Below are 17003 nucleotides of genomic sequence, written 5' to 3' on the forward strand. Positions count from 1 at the left end.
CTCTCTATTCTCCCGTCTGGGCCTACTCATTCTGCAGGGCACACTCTTGATGCTCCAATCTCTTCTGACCTTCCCCTCTCCACTCCTCTCCTCTCTCCTGGAGTGATCACTTTCTCCTATCCTCCAACCTCACCCTCCCTACCCCACAGGCAAAGCCACCCTCATCACTGCCATCCACCTTCTCGGTCATCCGACCCATGAAGCGCGCGTCAGTTGAGGCTTTCGCTGCCTTCTCACCCCCCTCCCCCTTCGGCTGACTCCCACCCTGACACAGCCCTCTCCATGCTCCACTCTGCTATATCTGATACTCTTGATAACCTTGCCCCTGTCATGAGAATCCGCCTGAAGCCCAAAGCCAAATGTAACTCCTGGTATGACTCGGAGCTTGTCACCCTTAAACGCAAGTGCAGGGTGGGAGAGAGGAAATGGTGTGCTTCATGTTCATCCTCTGACAAACTGGCCTGCCGCCTGCTCCAAAGGCAATACCGTCTCTCCGTTCTCACCAAGAAGAGAGCCCTTATCCAAGCCCGCATCTCTGCAGCATCTAACAACTCGGCCGAACTCTTTAAAATCTGCAAGGAGCTTGCCAACCCTGCTGCAGTCTCTACCTCTCCTGTCCCCTCCCAGGCCCTCTGCACTGCACTGGCCTCACTTCATCTCTAAAACTCAAGACATCCTGTCCTCACTCTCCTCCTATCACCTCCCTCCCTTCCTGGCTCTTCCTCTGGCCCTTCTGCGCCACCCCTCCTCCCGCCTTCTCTGCCTTTCCCCTTTTTTCTGCTGACGAGGTTTCCAGACAAGTCTGATCTATGAAAGTCTTGTCTAAACAGGTTCACCCCTGTTCCTCCAAAACTATCAAGGACCACATCGACTCCCTGGCTCCTGCCCTGGCTAACTTTTGCAACCACTCCTTCGCCTCTGGAGTCTTCCCATCCCCCCTTAAGCACTCCCTTGTGCACCCTCTTCTTAAGAAACCCTCTTCTGACCCCTCCTGCCCAGCTAACTATCGCCCAATCTCCATCACTCCCTTCCTGGGCAAGCTCCTGGAGAAACTGGCCATCTCCCAGCTTAACCTCCATGCTGAATCTGTTGGCAGTCTTCATGACCATCAATCTGGCTTCAGAGCTGCCAGAAGCACGGAAACTGCTCTCCTGAACATCCGTGAGGACCTGCTCTTGAACCTCAACTCCAACACTCCGTGTGTTCTCATTCTGCTCGATCTCTCTTCTGCCTTTGACACTGTCAACCATGCCATCCTGCTCAACCGTCTCTATGATAACCTGGTTATCACTGGTCAGGCTCTGGCGTGGCTGACCTCTTTCCTCTCCAATCGACCCTCCCAGGTCCAACTGGGGTCCTTCCTCGCCGACATCTTTTTCTCTCCCTGGCTGTTCAACCAGTATCTGGCACTCCTTGCCCACCGCATCGCCGCTCTCTGCCCCAACTTTCAGTGCTATGCGGACGATACCCAGCTCATTTTCAGGCTACCCTCGGCCTCCTCCTCTCCTTCCCTCATCTCTGACTGTCTGCTATCCAGAAATGGTGAGCCGCCAATGACCTCTGCCTTAATGCCAGTAAGACTGCGATTCTACTCATCGGCACACCCACTCCCTCCTTCCCTGCAGCTCTCTGGCCGGCCTCTCTTGGCCCTCTTCCTGCTCCTACCTGCAAGGCAAAAAAACTCGGGGTTATCTTCGACTCCACACTCTCCTCATATCTGACGTCTCTAAGAAGTCACACTACCAGCTGCACCTCCTCAGAGGTATTCTTCCCTTCCTCTCCTTCCCCCAGAAGCTCACCGTCTAACGAGCACTGGTTCTCTCAAAGCTGGACTACTGTAACAGCCTCCATCTTAATCTGCCTGCCCCCACTCTCCGCCCTCTGCAACTCATCCAGAACAGAACTGCGAGACTTGTCCTTGGCCTCAAGCCCAGGGACCGTATCTCTCCAGGACTGAAGTCTCTACACTGGCTCCCAGTGGCTGCGAGGATAAAGTTCAAAACCCTCTGCATGGTCCACAAGGCCTTCTGGGGCCTGGGGCCTAAATACCTTCAACTCTCTCTTCCTAAATATCTTCCTTCCCGAGCCCTTCGCTCATCCGTCTCCAACTCCCTCAGGGTCAGCCGCTTCTCGAAGCAACGAGCTGGGGGTAGATCTCTCTCCGCGGCAGGGGCCTCCCTCTGGAACAGCCTCCCTGAAACTGGAGAACCATCTCCGGTTCCGGAAGCACCTCAAAACCTTCCTCTCTGCTTCTGCTTTCTCTCTCCCTCTCCGCTGCTAATTCTTCGCTGAAACTGCACCGAATCTGCAACTGGGCCACTCTCACCGACCTCGGTCCTGGGCCCAGCCACTCTCCACTTGCACTGCCTCCTTGGCAACCCCTGCACTGCAGGACTGTCTCTGTATCCCTACAGCCCCCCCTTCCCAGCACTTGTTTGCACTTACCTTGCACTTGCCACCAACTGGCCAATTATTTTATTCTACTTACCTTGTACTGCATTCCCCCCTCCCCTTCCCCATGCACTTTCTCCCTTCTCCTGCACTTGCGCGATCTGAATGACACCTGGCCTAGTAGGATGTTGTCTGTCTTCTTGTTCCCCCCTCCCTGCCTCGTCGCGCCTTGAAACACTTGTGTATAGGCGCGTTACAAATGCCATATCATAAAGGACAGGGGGGGGGGGTGAAAAATCTTCCCCCCATTTCCTGCCTGTCAAGATACTCTGGACCTTGGGCAGGGACACCCAAGGGATCCAGCCAAAGGCTAAACACACAGGCCTACCCTCCCAGAATGGTAGAAGGGCTGACAGAACGACCACCCAAGTAATGGTTATTACATGGGTGCCCCTATTGTGCACTACTGAGTCTAAGGAAATAGCCTGTGGTAGAACAATCACAATAATTGATAGAATTGCCACCAGCCATAACTAGGTGATTGTCTATTTACAGAGAAGCAGGATAGATATCCCTTCGGAACCCCACATAAGTTGGTGTGTGCTAAACACAGACTATGATATAATAAGTAATTTATAACGTGCCTGTACACAAGTGTTTCTAGACGTGACACGGAAGGGGAGACAAAGGGAGGACAAAACAAACTATCTTACTAGGCCTTGTGTCATTCAGATCATGCAAGTGCAGGGTGAGGGAAAGAGTGCAATATACAGTTTTTGTTATCTCTCCATCCTTCAGAACTGTAGTTACTTGAGGATACATAAAAAGAAACTTAAGAGGACCCCAAGGCTCCCCATCAACACTGCCTACCTATAAAGAGCTGTGTGCTGCAATAGGAACATACAGATGCTGGAGTGTTATGAAGAAAATATACTCAATAGGCTTGGTACAAAACAAGGAATAGTGTTACAAAAGAGCCGCAAGAATTAATGCGTAGAAAGAGGCTCCACTCATTTAGAATTTCAGAAAAAGGTCCATAAATCCAGCAAAAAAGTGCTGGGGCTCTCACTAGGAGAGAGGCTAAATGTCAGGAATCATCTCTATGTCAATTTTTTGTGAATCAAGGATTTCATCCACGTTTCTTGAAAGGAGTGGTTTTGGATGAAGTGGAAGTTCCAGATGTTGAGATTAGAGTCTTTGGGACAAAATTTGAAACTGGCAGTTCAGGCTTTAGAAAAGAGTAAGTTGATTTATAAGAAATCTGCTGACAGTAAACGCCGGAAGGGGCCAGAATATCAGGTGGTAGACCAGGTGTGGTTGTCCACTAGGTGTCACTGAAGGGGAGGAATACATTTAGTCCACGTTATGTTGGACCTTTTGAAGGTGGAACATGTTTATTCTCCAGTTTCTGTAAAATTGAAGTTGTCGCCAGGGTTCAAGATACATCCAACTTTTCATGTAAATCTATTGAAGATTTTTTAGAAAAGATACAAGAATTAGTGAGTCTCTTGGTCCTGTGTTTTCTGAAGATGAAAATGAAGGCTATATTAGATTCTAGAATAGTTCAGGGTCAACTTCAGTATTTGGCGGATTGGAAAGGTTATGGACCAGAGGAAAGATCATGAGAGAAAGTGGGAAATGTACATGTTCCTAGGTTGGTTAGAAGGCTTCATCGTTTGCATCAGAAGGTTGGCCCTGGGACAGGGCATTGCGGAGGGAGTACTGTCAGGATTCCATGGTGCATTTCAAGAGTTTCAAAAGCACACATCTTAAAAGGGCACTCAATTGGAAATTCATAGTTAATTTTTCAGGTTCACCATTTTAAAAAAAACCCTGTTAATCTAGGTACAGTTTTGCAGAGTGGTGTTTGGGTAATGTTTGGTTTGAGAATTTTAATAGAAATATTCCTTAACCTAACTTATAGGAATCAATTGTTTCCCCAAAGCAAGATGGAGTGTCTTTTCAGCAGCAGTGATTGGTGGGAATAGATTATGAGGTAGTTTGGAATTCTAACGAGTTCTAAACTGCCTTTCATTTTAGTTGCCTTTGTGGCAGGTTGCAGTTCCTTTAGTTCAGTGAATCAAATCTTAAAATATTCATAAATCTTAGATACTACAGAAGATTTAAGAAAATTCCTATCATCTGAAGATTTGAGATGTTGAAGTGAAGACTTTCCTTGAAGCAGATAAGTAAAACAGATGAAGCAAAAGCTTTTCATACTTCAAAGTTTAAAAGTCAAGGATTGTATTTAATTCAGTTTTAAAAGTTTAAGGGAATTTAAATACCAAAATATTTAAAAGTTAAGACTTTCTATAACTGAAATGGTTCCGTGTGAGTAATCTTGAAATCAGCAAGTTGTGCGTGTTTTAAGAAAGTGAATTGTTTTATGCGTGTGTTAACAAATTAACAGACGCGCGAGCAATCTTTTGAGAACATTGTAAAAATATTTAAGTACTAACACAGTATTTCGTTATTTAATAACGCAGCCAGTCGCAAGCGTATCTTTTCTTCTCGCGCTATGCTTGTTCGAGTAAGACTAGAGTAAAGGACCTTAATACGTTGTCTGCGTGCCGTCGCAAGCGTTGTGTCGTTTCATGAAGAGAATTTGAAATTCGTTGCGTCGGAGCCCGTCAGCGGAGTTTATTTTAGCCACGAAAAGCGTTGGATGGATGCGCAGTTTGTTTTAAAGCAACGAACAGCGTCAGAAGATGGTGCGGAACAGTTTCAATAAGACAAGAGAAGTAAATAAGTAAGATTAAAAGCAGAAAGATTCAGTTTTAGATTTTTGTAACAATTTAAATAAAAAGACTTTACACAAAGAAAATAAGATATATGAAACAGAATAATTCAGTTGATTCAGAAAATAAAGTTATTTACTACGAAAGAGAAAAAGATTGTCAGCATTAACATTCATCTAGACCAGTATTTATGAAAAACAATTGCTGAGGCGATAGAAATAAATACAGAATTATTTTATTTCAGCTGCAACCAGTAAAGAACACCTATCAGTATCAGAGCAGAGGCAGCAGGTACTAAGAAGGAGGGAGGCAGTAATTAAGTAAAAAGAATTAGATACATAGATATATATCCTAGGTATCACAGACACTGAGGCACATAATCAGTTTCAGAGGGCATTAGTGCAAGCCATTGAAGATCTGCTTTTTGTTATTTTCTCCATTCCCCTTGGGTTTGCCAGCTTGGTAGTTTTATCTGCTGCGAGACTGTTAGGCAGGCAGACTTAGGGGGTCTGGTGGGAAAGCGTCACTCCTGCAGGAAGATTCAAGACTGGACCTGACAAAGCATAACACAGATGAATCTCCCGAACAGGAGTCGGGGCGGGGGGGCCGGTAGACAGGGGGGGAGGGGGGCCGGGAGAAACACCATTCAAAGTTAGTAAAGCAACTTGTATACTTTTACATTTGACTGCTTAAATCGTGGCTGCTTGCACCCACATGTTACAGGAAAATGACTAATGACAGTGGCCACTGTTTAACTAGTAGAGACTTGCACCAGCGATTTTTACTGTTACAAAACTGATGAGTACTTTTATATTTGTTACAATTTCCAGACAATCCTAATCAAAGTCCTTCCCTAGGATGAGTTTTCTCAGAGGCATAAGAGGGACCCTAGTGGTCTAGGTGCCAGGTGTATGACAACCAACATAGGGTTCTGTTGCAGGAAAGTCATAGTTAGAGGATATCTTCTTAAACAAGTATGTATTAGCGTTCGAGTTAGTCAAGAGTTCAGGGACTTCAGAGAAGACTCCCTATATATGCTTTCCAGCAGTAGGCATGGGTAAGCAGTATGGGCAAACACCCAACCACACGCAATACCCCCGCAGCCTCACAAGAATTACACAAGACTTGAGGTAAGTATTACTCAAGCCAGCACTGTACCTCAGCAGAAAAGAGCTTCAGAGTGGATGCCTTCACGATGCAGCAGCACAAGACCTGTTCCCTGGATACTTGGTCTGGAGACAAAAGAACTAGACACTGGCTGAGAACTTGCAGCAGAGGTCAGAGGAGGCTTCCAGCAAAGGTTTTGTCACAGATTCTCGCAGCACTGTGGACTTGTAGCCTTTTTGCAAGAGCCAGATTAAAAAACGAATATTGCTGGTCAGATTCCCTTACTAATCTAGTCCTGCAATCTGGTGAGGGGACTTAAAGGATTCGAATAGTGTCATACGGAGATCCAGCAGGAATTCAAAGTTTCAGGGAGGTTCAGACTTCGGAAGACCATGCGCCACACTCAGGCTCAAAGTCCCAGCGTATTGGCGGTTTACAGCCCCAGCAAGGCCACATCACGTCATGGAATGGCCCAAAATGCGGGTATTGAGACAAGTGGATGTCACCAGCCTCTGGGTAGGAGTCGTTGCATTCGGAACCCCCAGGAACATGAGCTTGAGTGGTCGACTTGTCAGCAGCTTCCAGGATTGGAGTATTTATCAGAAATTACAGCACAACTTCTGAAAACTCTTCCTGAAGTTTACAGAAAGGGGTGTTCTGGCTGTCCAATCAGGACAGCTAGCCAGTCATTGGGACTTGGTTTCTTTGAGGCAAGGTGAAAGGCAAAGGGCTGCAGAGTTTTGGATTCCTCCCTCGCTTCCTGCCTTCTTAGACACTCGGGATCCCTGGCAGCTAACAAAGTATTCCAGCCGAAGACAAAACCTCAACCAAGGTCGTTCCTGCCTAGAATGGCAGACGACCTAAGAAACAACAAGCAAAAAAGAAAAGATGGAGCCCAACATTCTAGCAGAATGGTGACCCACCTGTGCATTACCAAGGATGATTTGATAGCCTGCAAAGAATAAAGACCAAGTCATAAAGCAATTAAAGTAAACTTGCAATTGTAACAATGTTACCAGGTAAGCAAGAAAGGGGTTACAGTGCATCTCCCCAGGACTCCACATAAGGTGGGGTGTGCTGGCTCAATAACAAATGTAAAGGGGATGGAAATCCCACTTTACCTCATGGGGGACAGTATTTATTTAGATCTTCTTAGCAGTGATAAATCTTCCTAACCTGTGTCAACACCAGAATCTTTTGCTTTACTGGTGGATTATTTTTCCTCATCGCTCTGCAAGTGGTACCTATTTCCACACTCGCAGAATCTTTTACTCTTTCTATGGGTGTCATTTTTAAGACTCTCCACATTTTATTTTAAAAGGTTATCCTCTGACAACATTTTGGAAGTGCCTATTGTTTCTAGGTTGACCTAGGGGGTACCCTTTTAACTTTCACTGGCTATCCTTGTGATAACTACAGTTCCCAAGGATAGAAAGGATCTTTGGATCCCTTTTACATTTATTTGGTGAAACCAGCACACCAGACCTTATGTGGAGTGCTGGGGAGATACAAGTTATCCCCTTACACACTAAAACTAATTCGGTTACAGGGACAAATGAACCTTTAATGGCTGGTGGCAGTGATACCTTTTATTAGTTTGGTGCACCTTTACTGCAGGCTGTTTGTACAGCCCTGGTAAAGGCACCCATGGGTGCTCACTTTACCAAAATGGCCCAGGTCTTGTTTTTTCCATTTGAATGTTACTTGTCCTTTCCTGTTCCTTCCCCCCAGACATCCAGGGAGGGAAATTCCTTTGTGTGATTATCTTCAGCGAGAGTCCTGTGGGTGTTCCAAATGAGATTTCGTAATCTGCCGATATTTACAATCAGCTGAGTATCGCCAGCGTAGTTAGATTTAATGAATCTGCATGTACACAATGATTTTCTTGTGCATATAAGACTGTTTGCAATATACCCCCATCCTAATATTGTTGGGTAGGAGTATGTACACGTGCTCAGTGAAACTTTTTTGTATAGCAGAGAGTTAATATAGGATTTGTTAAGGTGAATGCCCCCCTGGAACTCTTTAAGACATGCAGATTGTGTGAAAACTATTCTAGCTGTTTGAGTAACTGTCACCAATAATATTTACGAGTAATGCCAGGTATAGTACATACCCATTGTTCCGCCCAGGTTAGGTAAATATTACAAGGCTCCTCTCCACTTAAAGGGTAATTTTAACAATGCTAAATTATGAGATGCTAAGCATGAAATTTGGAAGACCAAATTAATATTTGAGTTTTGCGTTTACTTGCAAGGGTACCGCTTCAAAGCACTGATATGTACAAATAGGAAGCATGGGATGAGGTTACACATAGTCCCCTACTCTTCTTCCGCACTGATAACATATACCCTGACTAATCATGCACTGCCACTTGTCTGGCTGCACTACCATTTTTCATTGCATTTATTTAACTCATTTATTCTGTTCTCTCCTCTGTTCCGCACTTTCCACTTTTCCCCTTCCAGGCACTCTCCCCCTTTTTCCCTTTTCCATGCACGTGTGCGTTTTTAATGTCACTGAGCCTAGTAAGAAAGTTATTTTTTCCCCTCCCTGTTCCCCTCCTTTGCTTGGTCGCGCTCTGAAACACTTGTGTATGAGCGCGATATAAATAAAATATATTATTCAATTACCCTGATTACTTACAGTCAGTATCCAAAATTTCACTGACAGTTGGGTTACATAGTGTGGGTGACCCTTTTACTAAGGTACCACGAGTAACAGTGTGGGCTGCGGGTGTGGAAGAGTCAAGTATGACTCATGGGTGGGGAGGGACGGTTATTTGCTTCTTGTGTGCAATCCTATCACAATTAGATCTTCTACGTGGAGGCACTATAATTTGTTTTTAACTTAGAGGGTGTAGAACAAGTTACTCTCTTACCTGGTAACGTTCTTTCGATGGATGGGATGGTCCGACGACGTACTCCATAGCTACGACAGTAATCACCACAGCTGTGCTGCTTCGGAAAAGTTTAGGTGTCTGCGTCGAAGTCGATACGCTGTCCGAGGGCTTCCGTCGAGCCGACGTCACCGGATGTTATAAGTAGGATGCACGACACCCATAGCCTCAGTTGTAGTTTTTTTTCCTAGAACGTGTTGCAAACTACTGCCAGTATAACCACAGAAAGCCTTGCAGAAACGTAAGCTGCAATCGCATAAGAAATTCTGTGGCGGGGCAGGTAGGGAGGGAGCGATATGGAATACGTCGGACCATCCCATCGAAAGAACGTTACCAGGTAAGAGAGTAACTTGTTCTTCGAGAGGATTGGGTCCTCCGACGTATTCCATATCTATGATAGACTCACAAAGCAGTACCAACGTATGGAGGAGGGAAAAAGAATTTAGAATATAGAAATTTAGAATGCCCAATCAAATTGCAGAGTAAAGGACCGCTTTGCCAAAGGCCAGATCCTGCCCATGGATAGAATCTAAGGAGTAGTGTCGTACAAAAGTATGGACCGAAGCCCAAGTGGCTGCCTCACAGATGTGTCGAATAGGAACGCCCCTCTGCAGGGCAGTAAAGGCAGCCATACCCCTAGTAGAATGGGCCCGTAAGCCAACCGGAGGGTCCTTACCCGCCAAGCGGTAACATTCAGAAATTGCCAAGATAAACCATCTAGGCAGTCTGCTTAGTAACAGCTTGTCCCAAACGCCTTCCAGTGTAACCTATAAAGAGCTTATCGTCCACTCTGAACCGGGACATGCGTGAAATGTAGAAACTTGAAGCTCTTTTAGGATCCAACCTATGGAGCCTCTCCTTCATTACCAGTATGTGGAGGATGATAAAATGCCAGAAGAATGACCTGGCTTAAATTCAATTCCCACACCACTTTCGAAAGAAAGGACGGACGAACTCTAAGGACAACTCTGTCCTTATGAAACACAGTGAAGGGTGGCTTAACTGAAAGTGCCTGCAACTCACTCTGCGAGCGGAAGTGACCACAACTAAAAATACAGTTTTAAGGGTCAACAGTCTCAAAGGAATAGAATGTAAAGATCAAATGGAGCACCCATTAGGAATTTTAGAACAAGGTTCAAATCCCAACCAGCCACCTGGAAAGACGACGGCGGAAACCAATTAGTGAGCCCTTTGAGAAATTAAAGGAATTTTGAAATAAAAAACTCAGACGAGCGCTTAAATATGGACAGCGCCACCAGGTAACCTTTAATGGTACCCACTTGCAGGCCCTTGTAGGCTAATGAAAGCAAAAGACAACCACAGGAATGTCACATGCAAAAGGATCCACATTCTTAACCCTGCACCAGTCGCAGAACTTACGCCAACGGTACAGGGACTTGGTGACAGGCCGTCTGGCCTAAAGCAACACCTCCATCACGTCTTCAGGGAAGTACCAATCCTTATACCCCAACCTTTCAGAAGCCAAGCGTGAAGGTCGAGGGATCTGTCCTCTGGATGAGAACCTGATTCTCCCCCCTCCCCCCGCTCCCCCCATCCCGTGAGAGCAGATCATCTCGGTAGGGAAGACAACGTGGAGGGCATATGGACAAGTCGAGAAGGTCCGGGTACCACGTTCTCCGGGCCCATGCCGGAGCAATGAGGATCATACGAGAGCCGAATCTCAGTAACCTCTGCAGCACTTGTGGGATGACGGGGACTGGAGGAAACGCGTACAGCAGTGGGAAAAACCACTCCACCACAAATGCGTCTTCTAAGGCTCCTCTTGGAGGAAATTCCCACGAGCACACTAGAGGCGAAAAGATCGACTTGAGGGGTCCCCCAAAGGGCGAAGATCTCCAGGAGAATCTCCTGAGCCAGCTCCCACTCATGAGAGATCACACTCTGCCTGCTCCGAGCGTCCGTCTCGTTTTCGTCTCCGGCCCGAAGAACTGCTGAGATCGAAACTTCCTGCGGGATGGCCCAGAACCAGAGCTGCATCGCCTCCCTGCACAGAGGAAGTGACCCTGCTCCCCCCCCCCCCCCCCTTTTTGTTGAGGTAGTGCATGGCCACTGTTGTCCGTCAGAATCAAGACATTCTTCCCTCGTACAGTCGGCAGAAAAGCCTTCAGGGCAAGCCTGACGGCCGATGGCCCACAGCTCCAACAGATTGATATGGAGTCTGGACTCCGACGGAGTCCAACGACCACTGACAACTCGTTGGCATGAGCTCCCCATCCCGTGAGGGATGCGTCCGCCACAATAGTCACCTCCGGCCAGGGCAGCCAAAATGGAGCCCCGTCCCCATCAGATTGCCTTCGACGGCCCACCACAGAAGGTCCTGGGCGACCGAGGACGGCACCCGAACGGGTCCGACATCCTGCTGGAGGACTGGGACCACTGCATCTTTAGTCCATTGCAGAGATCTCATCCGCAACCTGGCCTCTGGCACCAGAAGAATGCAGGATGCCATGAGGCCAAGCAACCTCAAGAACTTGAACGCCAGGGGACTCTGGGCATGTTGAAACTTGTGCACCATCTGCTGAAGATGTGCCCTCACCTGGGGAGGGAAACACTGCCCCAGGGATGTGTAGAGCACTGCTCTGATGTACTGGAGTCGCTGAGTTGGCATCAAGTGGGACTTCTTTAAGTTGAGGGAGAAGCCCAGCTTGTGAAGGGAGTGGCAGGTGACGGACAGATGATCCAGGACTTGCTCGGGAGGGCGCGCCCTGATCAACCAATCGTCCATGTAGGGTTAGATGTGAATTCCCCCCCTTTCCGGAGATACGCTACCACCACCACGAGCTTGGTGAAGACCCTCGGGCAGAGGTCAATCCAAACGGCAGGACCCGAAACTGAAAGTGCGAGTCGCCAACCGCGAACCTCAGGTACTTGTGCTTGGGATGGATCGGCACATGAAAATAAGCATCCTTGAGGTCGAGAGACACCAACCAGTCCTGCAGTTGAAGGGCCTGGAGGACTTGAGAAAGAGTAACCATCTTGAACTTGTCCTTCCTGAGGAGCTTGTTCAAACCGTGCAAGTCCATGATGGGTCTCAATCCCCCGTCCTTCTTGGAAATAAAAGAAATAAGGGGCATACCATCTCGTGTTCCTCTCCGCTACAGGCACCAGTTCTATGGTGCCTTTCTCCAGCAGGGACTATTTCCTGCGCAAGGAGCGGATCCGGACTCTTCAAAGAGATTCCGTGGTGGATTGTCATGGGGCCTCTGCTGGAAAGGAAGACAGTAGCGGTGGGCTATGATCTCCAGAATCCACACATCTGAAGTAATGGCACGCCATTCTACAAGATGCTCCGCCAGCCTTCCCCCCAACCGGCGAACCACGGGACATTGTCTCATGACTGAGCTGAAGCGGCTGTAGCATTGCCTGAGGGTAAAGAAGCAACTGCCCGAGCGGCTTTGGCACTTCGAGTACCTTGTTTTCCACCTCTGGTACTCCTACGGTTGCCCCTTTGACTCGCAACTCCCTCGATCTACCAAAAGATGAGTAATATCGAAAGGAAACTCCCCTCCGTTGTTGTCCCCTAGGACGAAAAGGCAGAGGTTGGCGAACTGCAGCGCTCAACGACTTCGCTGCAGCTTTGGAGGTCTGCAACCTCTCAAGGCTCTCGTCAGCCTTGCTGCCAAAAAGATGTTCACCATCAAAGGGCATGTTCAGGAGCCAGGCTTGTACATCCGGAGCAACCCCAGACTTCCGCAACCACGCAAACCTGCACATCACGGTGCCCGCCGCCATAGACCAGCTAACGCAAGCTGCCACATCCAGACCCGACCAAACGGATTCACACATGGCATCCTTGCACTCCTGAACAAGAGCAAGAAAGCCATCCCGTTCCTCCCCTTCGGGAATGTGTTCAGCCGCCAAAGAGACAATTCCACAGAGTACGAGTGAAACGTGACAAGGCACACACAGAGTTGACTGCCTGTAAAGCCATACCCCCTGAAGAAAACACTTTCTTTGCCCAGCCATCAAAACATTTGTTGTCCCTAGCAGGAGGGATGGTAGGGTATGACGCCTGTTTTGCCGGGGCAACCACCAAACTCTGGAGTGGGGTGCGTCAAGTCCACTTCGAGAGGTGTCCAAACCACTGGCGTTGTGCAACGACTGATGCAGGTCTTCAAGCTGGCTATGACCAGACAAAATCTCGTCTGGTACCTCAGCAGGAAGCAAACCTTCCGCAGACCCTTCTTCCACCTCAGAAATATAATCGAGGCTGGAATGGGGGCACAGAAGAGGGACAAAGACATTTTTAGACTTGGCCAGAGCCTTTCTAGGGGGTTCCACTGTGCCACTGTGCCACAGGGTACCTCTGACAAAGCGTCGATGGAATCGGCGTCGAAGTCGAACGTGGCGCCGACGGCATCGATAGTCTGCGAGGGCGGAGGCCCGAGCGTGTCCTTCGACAGCCTGGGCGCCGATGTCTTCTTTGAAGACCTCACAGGCTCAGACGGTCTAGAGGGCGTCGAGGACCGGGACCTGGAGTGGGCATGTCTAGAGCAATCCACCTTGTCCGATCGAAGGTGCTCGATCGCGCCAACCACCCGAGCCCAAAGGCGTGCGAGTGGTGGCTCTAACACGGTCACGGTCGGCGTCTTTCGACAGCACGGACGGAACAGAGCCCTGCGACTGAAAAAAATCATCTCCTGGCGAAATGAATCCCATTCCGCAGGAGTGGAATGCTTGTTGGGACAAGCAACCCGCCGACGACCGGAGTACTCGGACGAGGAAGGCAACCGGTGACGGTGCTTGCGTGAGTGCCTTGAAGAGGCAGAGGAATGGCGGGACTGTTAGGCAGAATCCAGGGCAGTTCCCTTAGGGAGCACTACCCCAGATTAGGACTACAGGTGAGAGCAATAAATCCCCTTTGGCATCAGTCTGTACCACAAAGATTTAGTTGTTAGCTGTGGGTGAGCAGTCAGACTTACCTCAAGAGGGAGATGAGCAGTATTCAGGGTTGACACAATAGGTAGTACAGTACTATGGAGCAAGGAAACACTGACCAAAGTTTTGTATTAAAAGAGAATATATATTTATTTTATACTCTAAGTCAACACCTAGATCACAGTTAATAAAGTAAGTTAAGTTTAGTCAAAAGAAAAGCATATACAACTCCCTATTCAATTATAAAGAAGTTTGCGGTATAGTGAAAACAGCAAAACGGCACAGTGAAAACCTACTACAAATGGCACTCTACCAATTCAACGAAAGGGAGGGAAAGTACAAGTTAAACCGAAATATCTTCAGACACCCCCTAGCAACATTTCCCTGAGGTTTTGTGAAGTAATGCACCAGTAACACTTTAACCAAAAGACAAGTGAATGAAAACTGAGCAAAATGGCACTCCACAAGTTAAAACAGTAGGAAGGAAGAGGGGTTTAGAAGATTTAAGTGCATCACCACATTTCTCATTAAAAACAAATCTGGTGAGAGCAGATCTAACAAATCAGCCAGTCTCAATAGGCCTGGACCAGAGGTACATGACCAAGAGCTTAGGAGTAAAAATATTCTTGTAGCTGCAGTCAAGCCTTTAGTAGAAAACTTTTGAAGAGGTAGATGCAGGGCGTAAAACCAAGTTAAGAGAGGGCGGCCGACCCCTCAAGTAGTTAAAGGATTTAAAACACCTTTAGGGCTACCACAGAGAAAGGGCGGCCTGGCGGAACAATGTACCTTAAAACATGGAGAAGTGGCTCCTGCAGTGACGGTTGCTCCTGGTAGTTCCTGCAGGTCAAGTGGTCCAACAGAGGAAGAGAGGCTCTCGTCGTGGAGGAAGGTTTGAGTCGCTGCACTACCCAGGGATGAAACCAGCCACGGTGCTGCCAAACGAAGTTTAAAAAAAAAGGTACGCTCTTTTTTAATCGCGGTCCGGGTCGATAGCTGCCTGGCTATCCGGTCTTCATGTGCGGGGCACTGTCGAGTCGACCAAGGCAGGTCCGAGGATGCGATAGGTGAACTGGTTGACCCCACCAGCTCAAGGGAAGGAGGCTCCTCCACTGAAGATCTCTCGTCGTGTGGAAGAAAAGTGGTGAAACGATCCGGCAGGGCTTCACCGGTGGTGTAGATGCTGAAGATGTCTCTGGCTTCTCTTCCCTTTGGGTTCCGTAGTTCCAGTGGCGACGTCGTGCTTTTCTAGTCCTCAGGACCCTGCTTTTATGCAGAAAGAGACCCATACATACAGCATAGCTGTCATTCACACAGTGGATTTGTCTTCTTGGCGGGAGACCCTCCAGCTTATCAGGTTAGAGTGCGACCTGAGTTGCTGTGGCAACTCTGTCAGGGGGGGGTTCTACTCCCCCTCCCAAACAGACCCACCCCAGTCTCGGTGGCGCCAAAAGGAGGGCTTCTTGGCAGAAGCCCGCCAAAAGAGTGAACAAAGGATCCCCGACCTGGGTTAGGAAAATGGGGTAAGATTCGAGAAAGAAGTGTTATCAAAGTTCTGGCAAATAAAACCTACCGGAGTAAAGTTAATAATAAAATAAACCAGCGGTATGTTAGAGGCTGTCAGTAAAAGTGGTAGCCTCAAACAATGGGAAAATCCCATAGAGAAATATTTGCGGCCGAATATAAAAAGGTAGTAACCACTGCCACCAGCCAGAAACCTTGTAGAGGGGGACTTTAAGGTACCCTCTCGAAAATGAACAGAGGAAAAACCATTAACCCCTTCCAGTACTTCCATATTAAGATGGGGTGTACTGGTTAAGTTCATAAAAATCAACCAGTAAAGTCAATGGGGACTTTACATGCCTTGGGAGACAGTAGTCAGTCCCAGGGTATGGAGTCTGTTTGGGGGTCGCTACAACACCCTTGTGTCATGGCACAGAGGGTGCTGTGTGACACATGTGAATAAAGATGGTGCATATGGGTGAGAGAAAAGATCCCATAGGCATTAAACAAAAATAGCCTGGAAAACACAGCAAAAATGCCTAAGAGTTGAGAGAAAAAATAAATAAATAAAAGAGTCTCACTCTTAGCAGGTAAAAATAAATAAACCCTTCAAATCCAGCAAAGCTGCTGGGGGACTCTATAGGTAAGGGAAATTAGCCATAAAATGAGAATTCTCCCTAACAGGGACCTACTCGGGGACAAAGACCGCCCCCCGCCCCCCAAGCTGCTTCTTACGGTCCCACAAGGCCTTCGATGTAAGCGACTGGCAGTCAACACAATCATCCGTGTCGTGGCCCTCACCGAGGCACCAGAGGCAGGCGTTGTGCGAGTCCGTCAACAACATCTAGGACCCGCAGTCCCAACACTTCTTAAAACCCGGCGGTGGGGTGGAACACGACGAAGACATCGTTGTGAAGATTTCCATGAACAGGTTCGAAGAACCGAAAGAACAGAACTCAGAAGAACCGAGGCGCGCCGAGATCTCCGAAGCAAACACGTTCACGGAAAAAACTGAACTGAGGCTACGGGCGTCCTACTTATAACATCCGGTGACATCAGCTCGGTGGAGGCCCTCGAGGACAACATATTGACGTAATTGACGCAGGTGCCAAACATTTTCCGAAGCAGCACAGCTGTGGTGATTACTGTCATAGATATGGAATACGTTGGAGGACCCAATCCCCTTGAATTCTGTTTCTAGGTTGTTAAGGCAAGAACAGAAGGACTAGTTTGTATAATTTTTAAGAGAAAGCAAAAGTAAGGTACAGCACAGTGGCTTGTGCTTCATTGATTTGAGAAGGTGCAAATTGTCAAAGCAATGAAATGTACGTTTTTACAGTATGTGCTTATTTTACTCTGTATGGGACTATTCGTACCATGGTACAAGCCCATGCCGCTTCAAAAGACTGCTTTGCTACTTTCCTCATCGAGATGATACTGGTCCAACTTGGACACCCGTTTTCTACTAC

General features: G+C 47.7%; 1 protein-coding gene across 4 annotated transcripts in view; it reads right to left on the reverse strand.

The window, feature by feature from the left end:
• KIF4A (kinesin family member 4A) overlaps window positions 1-17003 on the reverse strand; it is an 807676-nt gene that overhangs the window by 308171 nt on the left and 482502 nt on the right. The window lies entirely within an intron of this gene.

Source organism: Ambystoma mexicanum, chromosome 5p (genome assembly GCF_040938575.1).
Source record: "Ambystoma mexicanum isolate Mex_15411 chromosome 5p, UKY_AmexF1_1, whole genome shotgun sequence".
NCBI lineage: Eukaryota > Metazoa > Chordata > Amphibia > Caudata > Ambystomatidae > Ambystoma > Ambystoma mexicanum.